Source organism: Mustela lutreola, chromosome 4 (genome assembly GCF_030435805.1).
Source record: "Mustela lutreola isolate mMusLut2 chromosome 4, mMusLut2.pri, whole genome shotgun sequence".
NCBI classification, from domain to species: domain Eukaryota; kingdom Metazoa; phylum Chordata; class Mammalia; order Carnivora; family Mustelidae; genus Mustela; species Mustela lutreola.
This window is the reverse complement of record NC_081293.1, coordinates 29888202-29902514: the sequence shown is the minus strand read 5'-3', so window position 1 is coordinate 29902514 and position 14313 is coordinate 29888202. Positions and strand designations below refer to the sequence as shown.

The 14313-nt window shown below is 42.0% G+C and overlaps 1 protein-coding gene across 4 annotated transcripts in view; it reads left to right on the top strand.

Moving 5' to 3' along the window:
- The first annotated feature begins 5941 nt into the window (after positions 1–5941).
- The window catches only part of R3HCC1L (R3H domain and coiled-coil containing 1 like), a 93125-nt gene continuing 84753 nt past the window's right edge, over positions 5942–14313 (top strand). The window contains exon 1 of one of the 4 annotated variants that reach the window (XM_059169252.1): positions 5942–6036. The gene's annotated coding sequence lies outside the window, so the exon portion shown is untranslated. The other 3 variants (XM_059169254.1, XM_059169253.1, XM_059169251.1) reach the window with 3 other exon arrangements.

Below are 14313 nucleotides of genomic sequence, written 5' to 3'. Positions count from 1 at the left end.
GCCCTAATCATTGAGCAAACAAGCTATGTGGAATCCCTGAGTCTGAGACCAGATACCCTACTAGTTATCTGAGGACTTGCAAAGGGTCATGCTGCTAAAACAAGAGACCTGGCAGCAGGAACACGGTCTGAGAGGCTGTGTAATTTTGTGGTTGAGAGCTCAGACTCCAGAGTCTGATTGCCAGGGTTTAAAGTTCAGGTTTGTTCCGTATCAGCTGCATAGCTTTGGGTCTTAGATTCCTCTGGTGCAAGGCGATGGTGCTGTTACCCAGAGTGAGATGGAAAAGGAAAGAAGCCTCAGGTCATTTCAATGCCACAGTAAATAGTCATAGGTCAGCAAAATGAAAGCAAAGCAGAGCAAAGTTTTATTGAAGTCCACATCAAGGGAGGAGCCGGCCAATCAAGACAGACAAGGGCCCAAAAAACTCCAGGGTGTGGACTTATACTAATATTTTATTTTGGGTGGATCCTAGGGTCACAACCTCTGAGCTACAGGCCTGGATTCCATAATAATTAGCCAACAAACTGTGTCCTTTCCCAAGATGTATTCAAAATACCTGCAGGGAATAGGAAACCCAACATTATTTCTATTCTAGGGACAGAGGTTAAATAAGAACAAAGTGGAGGTGGGACTTTCTGCACCAGTGCAAGAAGAGGAATTAACTCTTCCTCTCCGGGCATACTGCATCGGCAAACTGACTGCTAGATGGGGGGCCTGGGCTGGTCTCTTGGCGGAGCTTCGCTGGATGTCAGGAAGTCAGGAGTCTAAGGTCCATCCCCCTGTTGCTCCTGCCTAGCTTCCTGCCTATCTATAGCAATAGATGGGCCTCGTATGGTTAATGTGAGGGCTGTCTCAGATCAGACAGGTAAAGGGCTTAGCACGCCTCCTGGAACATAGCAGGCACTTGTTAAGAATTAAGTGCTATTCTTTGCTAAAGGGAGGGCCCTTTTGTTCTCTTCCTGGTTTCCTTCTCTTCCTAGGTCCTTGACCCCCTCCCTAGTTTGCATTTCTTTCTTTCTTTTTTTTTTTTTTTTAAATATTTTATTTATTTATTTGTCAGAGTGAGAGAGAACATGCACAAGCAGGCAGAGTGGCAGGCAGAGGTAGAGAGAGAAGCAGGCTCCCCACTGAGCAAGGAGTCTGATGCAGGACTCGATCCCAGGACCCTAGGATCATGACCTGAGCTGAAGGCACTGGCTTAACCAACTGAGCCACCCAGGCGTCCCTAGTTTGCATTTCTGAAGCCCGCTGCTCCAGCATCCTTTCTGGTCAGGGGGTGCAAAGATAAAATAGCTTGCCCAGGGGCATACCTTTTTTCTGTACTGTTTACAGCATCACCTTAAACCAATACACCACAGCTCATTTTAATCCACGAACTAAGGGCGCTTTAAACCAACCATTCCTTACTTATTCTGTTTACAAAAAAAAAAAAAAAAAAAAAAATCAAGGTCCTTTGGTTTCATGTTCCTTTATTGTATTTTGTAAGGCACTGAGCACATATTGGATACTATGTAAATGTGACATATTCTAACAATAGTAACCGAGACAGATGAGAAACTCAAGGAAGCAAAGTCACCATTGTGAAGTTAGCCTTTTATTGATGCGCTGAGTGATTTGGGAGAGACAATGTGGCTCCAAGGCTAAAGAGCCCGCTGGGATTCAGAAGGCAAAGGTTTGACCCTCAGTCACAGCAGCAGCTCTGGAGACCCCAGGCCGGCGGCTTCCTTTCTCTTGACCCCAAATTCTCCCCAGAATACTGGGCTCAATGCCCTAAAATCCTCTCCCAGGGATGTTAAGCCAGGGATGCCGTATGTGGTTGTGCAGATGGTACCCAGCACAGCGGTGTCCCCCAAGGGAGTAATTGGAGGTTGAAATGTAGTCTCTGCTCCGTTCATCAATCTGGGCACCCTGCTGTATCCACCTAGAGGACGGAGCACCTTTTTCTTTCCTTCTTTTTCTTTTTCTTTTTTTTTTTTTTTTTTGAAATTTGCCCAAAGGTACTGTGTGGGCTATTGGAGGCCCTATACGAAGCAATGTGACCTTGACAGGGCACAGGGCTTAGCATGTAGAATGAAGGAAATTGTTAAACACACAGCTATTGAACACCTACTATGCACCAGGCACTATTCTAGGGGTTGAGGATATGCAGATAAATATGAACAACCTCTGTCCCTGGGTCCTTTCTTGCCTTCACCAACCCGTTGTCGCCTACCTCCGATCTTTCAGCAAGTCCTATAGACTCTGTTTGCAAAATACCTGTCAAACCAACGCACTTCGTTTCACGGCCAGCACTTGGTTTCGTTATTTCTTACCTAGACTATAGCCACAATGTGCTCCACTTCTACTGTGGTCCTCCAAACAAAACCAAGAGTGATCGGATCAAAATGTATATCGATAACATCACTCCCTTATTTAAACCTTTTGGTGGCTATAATTTAATCCAAGGTCCTTCCTGTGGCCTCAGGGCTATGCACACCTAGTTCTAGTTAGTTGTTCTTTTTCGTTGTCTTCTTCTTCTTCTTTAAAAGATTTTATTTATTTGACCGAGAGAGATCACAAGTAGGCAGAGAGGCAGGCAGAGAGGGAGGGAGAAGCAGTCTCTCTGCCGAGCAGAGAGCCCATGGCTCCATCCCAGAACCCTGAGATCATGACCTGAGCCGAAGGCAAAGGCTTAACCCACTGAGCCACTCAAGCACCCCTAATTATTTCTTCTTGTCATCTGGATCACTAAACCAACATTCTGCCTGAATCAATCAGGGTCCTCCAGAGAAATAGGAACCAACAGAATATTTATCAATCTATCTCTATCTCTGTATGTTTCTCCTATTTATGTGTGTGTGTGTGTGTTTATGAGATTTATACACTTTTTATATCATGAGGACTTGGTTCATGTGATTGTAGAGGCTGAGAAGACTCACAGTCTCTTGCTCTCTGCAAGCTGGTGACCCTGGAAAGCCAATGGTATAATTCTAGTCTGAGTCCAAAGGTCTGAGAACCAGGAGATCCAGTGGTGTGAATCCTAGCCCAAGGGCAGGAGAAGACCAATAGACCAATGTCTCAGCTCAACAGATAGGCAAGAAGGGAATGAATCCTCCCTTCCACTGATTTTTGTTTTATTCAGGTATTCAGCAGATGTGATGATGCCTAACCATACTGGAGAGGGGAATAATCTACTTTACTGAGTCTACTGATTCAAATGCTCATCTCTACCAGAAACATCCTTGATGACACACCCAGAAATAATGTTTAATCTAGGCACCTTGTGGCACAGTCAAGTTGACACAATTAATCATCATATCAACCCCACAGAACTGATGATTCTGTCCTTCAAACAGCCTAGCTTTATTTTGTATAGCCTGATCCCTTTGGCTGGAACACTTTTCCCCTTGACTATCTCCTTCTCAACCCTCTGGTGCTCAGTGGAATGTTCATCTCTTCAGGCAGGCCATCCCGGATCACCTTGTCAAAGCAGTGTTGTGTTCTCTGTCCATTACCACTCATTGCCAGAATGCTCTGTCACAAAGCAGACCAGCTCAATTTGCAGGTATGGAGGTCTTTTTTTCTGTCTTATCTGCTAGATTGTAAGCTCCTTCACAGTGAGGACCATATGTTTTTGTTCTCCACTGTATACCCTTCAGCATCTTGCTAGTCTCTTGTGTATAGTAGTAAATAACAATAAATACATGCTAAATGAAGTTGTTACAAGGAATTCATCTAATAGGGGAGTCATCACCACGGTACAATGTAGAGATGCATGAGATGACAAAGACAGTTATATGCTGGCAAAACGACTCTCCAAAAAAACCCCCCAAAGGCCATGATTTGTCATTTGCTTATTTGCATGGTGGTTTAAATACTCCAGTCACAGCGGATTTCAAGCTACCAATGGCTTAGAAACTGACTCGTAAAATTCCTCAGTATTTAACAGTTGGCTCTTCAAACCTGGTGTGATCTGGGTCTAGCATGTCACTGGAAAAGAGGCTGGGATGGGGGCAAATGATTACCTAATAAAGAGGCAGTGGTTTATCTTGGGGGAGCTCAGTAAAGGCTTCCTAGAAGAGGTAACACCTGATCTGGGTTGTGAAGGATGGGTATGTTGGCTCAGGCCCTATGCTTCCAAACTGGCTAACGTGGCCCTGCCCCCAGTAGCCCACATTCAACCATCCTGACTCCCCTCTGCTTGCCTGGTAGTGATCAGCTGACTCAAACCAATCCTCAGAAAATCCTTCCATGTGGCTGGTGTTATGCTGGGTTTGATTTTGGTCCAACAGAGGAGAATTAGACAAGGTAGAAATGAGTAAAGGGAGAAAGGGAAGGGTTTTCCAAACAGAGGGACAGCTTTTGCAAAGGTGAGAGAGCAAGTGCAATCCAGCAGTCTAGTAAATCTAGATGTATGTGGGAGGGAGTGGGAGGATATTAGCTCCTGACAGGTTTTGTTTGATAGACCAGGAGCATATGCTAATTTCCACCCTGGGCTGGAGCAGGTGGCAGAGGGGAAGGGAAAGGGACTGTTTGCTTTTCCTGCATAATTCTTATCACAGCTGGTAATTCTGGGTTTTGGTAATTGTGGTTTTTATTATCGTTGGTTTTGTTTTCTGGTATGTGATCATTCGATTTCTATCTGTCTCTTTCAAGAGAGTGTAAACTCTAGAAGGGCAGGTACTGTCTTGCTCGCTAGTATTTTCTCAGCACCCACCTCAATGTCTAGTGTGCATTAGACAATAAAAAACATTCTTGTTACGTGAGTCAATCACCTGGGGAACCTTTAAAATTTGCTTATGCCCACCTACCTTAAATTAAGATCTGTTATAAATCTTCCTTCTCTGAACCTCCCAACCACAATATGGGATAGCAATGGTCGGGGAGTAGTGGGGCTAGCATTCTTGTTTTGTAAAAGCTACATAAGGGATTCACCTCCATACCTCTTCCCAAATCCAATCGAGTGAATCCTTTAAAGGAGATTACCAAAAGTGAGGCATGATTAAATTTGCCATTTACACAAATGGGCCAGATGGCAGTAGGCAGGACTACACAGAGGTGCTGAGGTGCTGAGACCACTAAAGAAGCCAATGCAAGAAATGATGCTGGTCTGAGTTAAATCACTGGCAGTGGATGTGAAGAGAGAACAGATTCAAGAGATGCTTGCGAGAGAGATGCTTGGGAGATAGACTCTGTAAGATTCAGTGACCATTTGAGTATGGGTGGGAGAGGAATCTCATGGGAGAGAAGGAGGAATCTAGGTTGGGGGCTGGAGTGACTATTAGTGAATGGGATGGGGGAGGGGTTGTTCCTTGTCAAATTGCTGCATTTGAGATGCCTGTGCGACATGGATGAGGAGTCGTCCCAGGACTATGAAGTTGTGAATACAAATGTGGCACTCAGCCCTCAATCGGTGCCCCCAACGTTCATTCCATTGCCAAGAACTCTGGAGAACGCTAATAGTTAAGAGATGGGTTAGAAAAAGAATTCTTGAAGGAGACTGAAAAGGACGGCCTGAGAAGGAAAATGCCCGTAAGTAACAGAGAAAGTAAGGGATAAAGAATGTCCAACAGCCTCAAATGGTGCCTAAAGATTAAACAGGAAGACCTGAAAATTCCTCCCGTTAGTTTGGCAATGAGGATTTGATTGGCAACTAGGGCACTTTCTGGGGGCAGAACCTGCAGGGCACGCAGGAAGAAGCGGATACGAGGTAGACTGCTTTTTTCAAAAAAACTTGGCTGTGAAAGGAAAAGGAGGGATGTTGTGACTGAGCCGGACGTGAGGAGGCCAGAGCACGTTTATAGCCGAGAGGAAGCGGGGAGGGTTGGCAGACAGGAGCGCAAACGCCTTCCCTTCCTCGCCGTTTTTTTGCCAGCCCTCCCCGCACGTGACCTGGAAGCTGCATACGTAGCACGGGCCTGGAAGGACTACAGTCCCCAGAAGGCGCCGCGGCGCGAGGCGGGGGCGGAGTCGAGGCCTGGCGCGCGCCCCAGCGGCGCCAGCGGAAGAGCATGAGCTTCGAGGAGGCGGCGGAAGCAGAGAGCCACGGCGCCCCCGGTAACGAGCAATCCCGCGTCCTTGTCCCTCCCTGCTTTCGCACCCCCAGTCGGGGCTGGTCGCTTCCACTTCTCCCCATACACTTTGGACTAGACTTCCTTTCCCTTTTTGTTTTTTTTTACCGGCACTTTTTTCCCCTCACGTGATGCGAGGGGCGGGCCCCCGCCCGGGGCGGAGGTTACTGGGAAGCTGCCGCCCTTCGACCCCTGCGGGCCCTGGGTTGCGGGGTTCCTCCGAGCCCTTTTTGCTGTTCTAAGAGTGCGTGCCCGCTTTGAGCCCTCTTCCCAAGTACTCTCTGCAGAGAGGACATTTCCCCGGGTTTCAACAGGTACTGAGCGGGTCCTTGGCGAACCCCCCTTTCCCCTCCTTTCCTCCCTCCCCTCACCCCCCCGGCCCCGGAGTATGGGGCTGTAGGCCACCGAGGCCGTCCCGAGAAGTGCCCGGGGCGGCCGGCGATTTCCGGGCTGCGAGCCTTTCCAGTGAGTCCACTCGGCTGGCCGGGAGCCCCGGGCTACGGGCTGTAGGTTGGGCGTGAGCTGTCTGAACGGGAGGATGTACTTCCTGGTTGTCTTGGGCGGCCCTTGGAAAATCCCAATTCCGATTATTAAAAAGTTTTCTTTATCAATAAAGACGCCTGTCAGAGTTGAGAAAGGGAAGAAGGTTAGGATTTGGTTGTCTAATGCCCTCTAGGAGTCTCAGGTCTGCCACTTGCTGGGCTTGTCATCTTTTGTAGCCCATTTAGCGCAGCCTTGGTTTCTGTATCTGAAAAAAGGGGATGGTAGTCTTTGGCCTGCCTGTTTCCCGCTGTTTCGGGGGTCCGACAGAAGTGATAATATGTGAGAAAGCATGTATCAGATGTAGCCTCGAAATCCTTTCTTCAGTGTAGGGCAGTTGTATTTTAAAACCACATTTACGTCTTTATGAACTCGATTATAATATGATCACACTCTTTGTGAAAATCAAATGAGTTAATCGGTGAGAGTGTGTTTGGAAATGAATACAAGCCATATAAACATTCTTAAGCCATGTTCCTGTTGAAGAGGTGACATTAAGGCCCTAGCACCTGTGGAGTCATTTTTTTTTTCCTTAAGATTTTGTTTATTTATTACAGAGAGAGAGAGAGACACAGCCAGAGAGGGAGCACAAGAAGGGGAAGTAGGAGAGGGAGAAGCAGGGTCCCCGCGGAGCAGGACACCTTATGTCAGGAAGGCCAGTGCTGGGCTCCATCTCAGGACTCTGGGATCATGACCTGAGCTGAAGGCAGATGCTTAAGGACTGAGCCACCCAGGCGCCCCTGTGGAGTCAGTTTTAAACTTCATCTGGATTTTAAGGTCCCCCAGAATTTGGACACTTCCCTTCCCTCAACACGCCCAACTGTCTACCCCTTTTGCTCTCTCATAACCTTCATTTATTACACAAGTAACAAATATCTAAGCACTTAATGTTCCTCATTTGTGGTGCTGACCTAATGCCTGTATCCAGCTTGTGTTTTCTTCCCCCCCTTTTCAGATATTACTGGTCCTAAATCTAGCTCTAATGCTAACACAATGCCACTAACCTTGTGGGCATACTAGCTGAAATATTGGGGTTACCTTCACCTATCCTAGGTGTATGTGCTAGAACTCTTGTTTCCTCATGGTTAGGATTCAGAATATAAATAGCCCCTATCCCAGTCTTCTGGCAATTAAGATCTGAGACTCTAAGCAGGTGGCTTTTTGTCTTATTTTTCCCTTAGAGAGAATGGGGATTTTACCATCAACTATTTCTGGGTTTGGAGGTGCAGTAATTAGGTAATCCTGTATTTACATTGAAATCATTAGCTGGAAAATACTTGAATGCGGTTCAAAAACCAGGATGGCAGTACAGTGCATTAGTTGAATGTACAAAATTGAACAAATTGAGTTCAAATCCTGGTGCTGTGACTTCTGCTTTGACTTTTGGCAAATTAGCTGACCTCTAAGCCTGTTTATTAGTCTCTAAACTAGATGTAATAACATTTACCTCACAAGGTGTCTATAAGGATTCATTGAGATGTGAATATAAGGACCTTAGTAGTGCCTGGAGCAACTGTTCAATATCTTATTTCTGTTGTAATTGTTGACTGTAATGATGATCAAAAATGATAATTTTAGATAACGTATTTCTTGAGATTCTCCCCCCCCCCCCCCAATAAAATGAGGTAGCTATCCGTATCCCAAAAATACTGTAAGTAGAAGTACTCAGATTGCAGGGTGGGTTTTTTTTGATCATTTGCACTTTATATAAAGATTATATTATGCCATTTTTTTATTTTGAGAGGTTTCCAGATGCTGTTGAGAAAAGGTTGTTTTGGGGATGTGCTTTGAACTGGTGCTTTATTTGTAACCTGTAGTGAGAATGGGGTTTTCTGTCCGCACATTGTAACTTGTAGTAGAATAATTATCTATGTTTATGATTTATATTGACTATCAACTAGGACAGAGTTTTGTAGAGCATTTTTTGTCCTTCCCCTCATCCCTGCCTTTTAAATATTTTTAATTTTTATTATTTTTTTGAAAGTCAGACTATTCAACTCTAAAAGTTAGCTTAGTGGGTAGGTTCCAGAAGGCTTGGCGACCTCATTTTTTGAAGGTGAGAACTCTTAGTGACGTTGGTATATGTGCGTTTGCAAGGAAGTGAGAGTTTAGAGAAACCAAGAAGAAAAGTGAAGAAAAATCTAATAGAGAAAACTGATTTGTTGTTCAAAGCAAAATCTTAAGGTTAAGAATTGAAATGTTATTTTTAATTCCTACAAATAGGTGTTGACTATAAGAAATCCGCAGGCTCAGATACTTAGGAAATGTGTTCTTTACTCTATTTGATGTGGTATCCTCTGGCTCTGCCTTGCCAATTTCATTCTTATATTTATTTATTTTTTAAAAGATTTATTTATTTATTTGTGTGAGAGAGAATCTTAAGCAGTCTCCACCATGCTTAGCTCAGAGCCTGACATGGGGTTCCATCTCACAGCCCTGAAATCATGATCTAAGTTGAAACCAAGAGTAAGATGCTTAACCAACTGCCACACAGGCACCTCTTATTCTTACTTTTAGTTATGAATCAGCAAGATAACTATTTTTTCACTGTAGGCTTTTATATAAAGCTATGACACTAGTCACTTCCTTTAAAATTTACTTTGTGTCCTGTAATGTGTTATTTTCCCCTTTGTTTTAAACACTTTTGTTCATTGACTTTTTTTACTTAGAGAAGTTTTGGAAGGTAGACTCATTCTCAGCTGTAGCATCTGTTTGTAGTGTAGTATGCTAGTTAGTAATGTAATACGATATTTAGTATGTAGTATGCTCAGTTAGTAATGACTGCGCTGAATAGTTCTGAATAAAAACATTTTGTTGGTTGTCTTCTGTCCCTAAGACACAATCTAGAGACACTATATGGTATTGTAGAAGTAGTCTAAGCTTTGGAGTTAGATCAAGTTTTGAATCTAGGGTCTACTACTTAATAGTAATTTATGACTTTGGTTTACTGTCATTCCGAGTTCATTTTCTTATCATCTTTCAAACAGTAATAGTAATACCAGCCCCACATGACTGAAAAGATTAGAGATTATTTGGACTAGGCACATACTAACCAGGGTTGGCAAAAGGTAGATTATGTTACTAGTATTTCTTTAGAAATTTTTATGACATTTTTCTGATAGTCATTGATTTTGGTAATACGTCTATATTCATTCCCTTGATGCTTCACATGATTAGTGTATTTTTGTTGTTGTTGTTGTTAGCCAAGGTTAAGGATGTTGATTGTGACCATGGAAACTTGAAACACAGCAAAGCTAATTGGCCAGCATGTTTAAATCTGTGACCCTGTCCTCATTAGCTCCATAAGCTAACTACTCACAAAATAGCTCACCAGAATGAATGATAAAACTGGTATGTTGTTGATTCGGCACTCAAGCACTCATTAGACATAATAGAATTACATGAATTAGTGCCAGAAGTAAAAGTATAGATGTTTAATTATAACTCTGTATAAATATAAGAGTAGCTCCCACACTTTGTATAAAACTGGGGGCCTATAGGATGATCTTTGACGACCACTATCAGTTATACTTTAGACATTTCTTTTAGTTGTTGAACAATATTTGTTGCAGACTTCCTACTCATAGAAGAAGTGAGAAGAAATGGAATTAGGTTATTTATATCTTGAAAGAAAACCCTCCTTCTGTGCCACCCACCAGAAAATGTGCTCTTAGCTAGTGGAGAAAACATTTAGAGTTCCCCGTTAATGAGCCCAGCAGGATGGATGAAGCCCGTGTAACTCGTAAGAGTTTATTGAATTACAGAGAAATTCCAGTTGTCAGAGCTTTAGATAGAAGAGAAGTTATAGGGTGTTACTCAGCAAGCTATAAGCCTGCATTTGAAGAGGGTTTTCTCCTCTCACAATAAAACAGACCAGTTGCTCCCAGTCTGTGACATGCATTTTTCTCCTGTCTTATGCTAGTCTTCTATATAGCTTTCCATTCTTCAAATTCACTCTTCAGTTTTATTAATATTTGTTTTCCCTCTTCTATTTTTTTTTTTTTCTTTTTATGTCAAACATGGCTGTTTTCAGACTAGGGATAAAAATAGAGAAGCACTGTTGGAAACAGCAGGTTCTGGTGTCTAGTATCATGAGGTTCCCAGATAACACAGATTAATGTGTAAATGTGATGGTATCTATTTGTGACAGCTCCTGACCATTTAACTTGGCACAGAGGCAAAAATAGGGGCAAAGGGTAGGTGATACTCCTTAGTAGGAGATTTGCTTCTTAGAAAAGAATATGCATAATTTTAATATCGGCTTGTAATTGGGGTCTTTCAAGTTCTTTGCCATGGAATACCAGAAGAGTTCTTAAAAAAGAAGAGAAGCACTTGGATTCAAACCCTAAACTCTCAAATTTATACCAGTAGTCCAGTTTATAGTTTCTGTTTTCTGTTAAATAGGGATAATAATAGCAATCCTGCTTGTTTACAAAGATCAGAGGGAAAAGGTAACAAGAATGATTTGGAAATGGGGTGGGTAGCTGCAGGGAAGAAACTCACTGAAAGACAGAGTCCAAGAGAGGAACAAAAACACATACATGAATTTGGATTTCTGAAGCGCCTCTGGCTCCAAGATTTTTGGATAAAGGATTTTGGACTGGAATTTAAAACCTAGTGCTAGGAAAAGATGAATTTATTGGCCTATATATGGCTCTAAACTTTTTTATTCTGTGAATCTTTTTGGAACTTTCGTGCTTTCAATTCACATTTTAATTTTAGGAAAAGACCTAGAGGAAAATAAATAGCCTTGATTTGTTTATGTGATTGGTAATTCTCTGCAGCCTTCCCAGATAACAGATTCAAACTCAGTGTGACCATCTTTCGATACGTTCAGAATTTCCAATGACTTTTTTGGCTTCTTGACTCTTCTAGTGTGAGAACCAGTTATTTATTAAGTACTGGAGTTGACAAGCCCCAGAAGCCATGTAGCTCTTGGTTTCTGCCACCAGTGTTGTCACATTTAGTGACATTGCTTTTCTTTCCCTTCTTGCCGTAGTGTTTCTTTTTTGTGCTGTGCTTCTTGTTTGTTTCTTTGGGTAGCCCGAAACTTTTCTTTGCTTCTGACTCTCGAGTTCACAGTTATGGAATTTATCTTGGACTTTATAATGCCACACAATTTTAATTCTGTAAGTATTTCTTATTACTATTATAAAATCAATATGTGCTCATTACAGAGGATTTGGGAAATATATCTTATTTTCACCATTTGGAAGTAACTGTTAACATCTTGGATTATTTCCTTCCTTTCTGTTTTCTGTGTATGTGTATTAATGTAACACAAACACACTTAAATTGGAATCGCTTGTTATTGTGTGTAAATTTTGTATCCTGAGTAAAAAAAAAATAACATTTTTATGAATAGTGTCTAGCACAGTTTCTAAAACTAGCAGGAATTATATTCTGGGCAGTGGTCTTTAAATTTATATTCATTTTGGGTGGGGAAATGAGAAGATGGGCTTAAATTCTGGCTTTACCATTGCCAAACTGAAAAGCAGGGCAAGTTGTAGGATATCTCTGGGCTTTCACTGTGGCAGCCGTCCAGCAAACTTCTAAGGTATTTGACACAACAATTTGTTGAAAATTAATCTTTTCCTTAGAAAAATCACTCATACATAGACAAAGACCTAGTCTGGTCAGTCTTTGAGATTCTCCTAGTTCTGCTACTGGATGGTCCCTGTGTTGAGGAATACATTATAGAGCAGTCTCTGTGAGGGTTATTTGGACTTCAAGAAAGAGGAGGATCTTGAAGGAAGTGATAGAGTAACAGACTGACTGGAGAGGGCAGAAGACAATTCCACACAGAGAGGAACGAGGAGAAGTTAGAAGCAAAAATGAGTGCAATATGTGAGTTGAGTGAGACAAAAAGGGACTGTTAACAGTATGCACAAATGAAAGGTATGATTTTTACTGATGATGAGTAGTACAGAGATGTGATTTGTTAGGTTTATAAGTGTGTGATAATGAGGAAGAATTAATGGAAGGCTTTGAAGGCTGGGCTGAAGAACGTAGATTTGGTCCTGTAGGTGATGATACTTCTGTTGAAAGTCATTTGATGAAAACAGTGAGAAAGGTTCTGGCAGCTTTGTGGGATAGCCCGTAGTCGAGAATGGCTGGAGAGTATTTCAGTAGGACAGTGGTGGGGTAATGTGGAAAGAAAACATGGTACTCTTGTGGAGGAAGAACAGTAAGCATGGGGATGGAAGAGCTGGAAGAAACAAGAAAACCTCAAAGTTTTGAGCCTGACCTTGCAAGTATATTGTGGTGTCATTGATAGGGACATTGGGAAAGGAGCTCAGATAGGTGTAGGGAGAAAGATAATGAGTTCAAGGGCTAATACAAGTTTTAGGTATTAGATAATTTGAGTGGTGCTTAAAATCTGGTGCTTTAAAACTAAAGAGCCTAAAAATGAATGCTCTTCTTTTTAAAGTAATTTGTTTTTGAGGCCATGCATTTATTTTAGCAAATAATTTTTTTTTGGAATTTGTCTTTTGAAACGAATTTCAGAACCAGTAGAGTCATACAAGAAAACCAGTCTCATTACTTGATGATCATATATATCCTTTGTCTTCAAAAGAGTATTTTCTAGCTTGATCTCTCATCTTATTTACTGATTTCTAAGTGATATTTGACAGTTTCTGAAAATGCAGAGGCATAAAATTTATTACCACAGTGGATGTTTAAATGATTATAGTGTGGTTGCCGAGGACAACTTAAAAAGTCTGAAGCTGTGACAGCATTCTTAGAATAAAGTACCAGTGCACTCTGGTTAAGAGGGTAGGTTCTGGAAAACCCAGGTTTGAATGATCTCTTTGATACATTAGTTATGTGTCTTGGGCAAGTTGTTTAATTTGTCTGGGTCTCTTTCCTCGTTTTTTAAAAATGGGTATGGTGATAATACTCCCTACTTCATAGAATTGTTGTCAGGATTAGCTCTTAAACTTAGAACACTACCTGGCAAATATTAAGAGTTCAGTAAATATTAGCTGTTTATTAGTGTCATAACAACCACTGCTATTGCCACCGTCACTATGGTATTTATTTTGTTTGTTTTAAAAATCAGTTATGTTCCTGTTCAGTTATGTCTCATCCAAGTGAAATGATAGACAGCTGGAGATAAAACTAGAGTCCAAATAAAAGACATGAACCTTAGAGATGTGTGTGTGTGTGTGTGTGTGTGGTTTTTGTTTTGTTTTATGGCCTAGGAGAAGAGTGGAAAAGACCAAGGGTGGAATATTGGTGAGTACTCATAGTAAGGGTTTGAGAGGCAGAAAAGGGGCTGGCAAAGGAGCAGGTGAAGATTGTTTAGATAAAGAAAGAAAACAAGAAGTGGGTCTGAGTATAGAGGTTATACCAATCGGGATTAGATTTGGTTGCAGCTAAATAAAAGAGACTTAAACATCTTAGAAATATATTTCTTTTAATGTCAGGAAGTCCAAAAGTAGTCTAGGGCTGGTATGGTTGATTTGTCATGGTGCTGTTTTGTGCATGGATTCTGTTCTCTTCCAAAGTCACTTTATGGTCTAAGATAGTTACTGGAGCTCTAGCTGTTTCATTCACATTCCAACCATCAGGAAGAAGGAATAAGAAAATACATCTCCTTCCATTTAAGGATATTGACTGAAAGTTACATGTACCACTTCTGCCCCTATTCCATTGGTGAAAATTAGTCACTTAGCCACACCTTCCTGCTGGAGATGTTGGGATATGTAGACTATTTTGA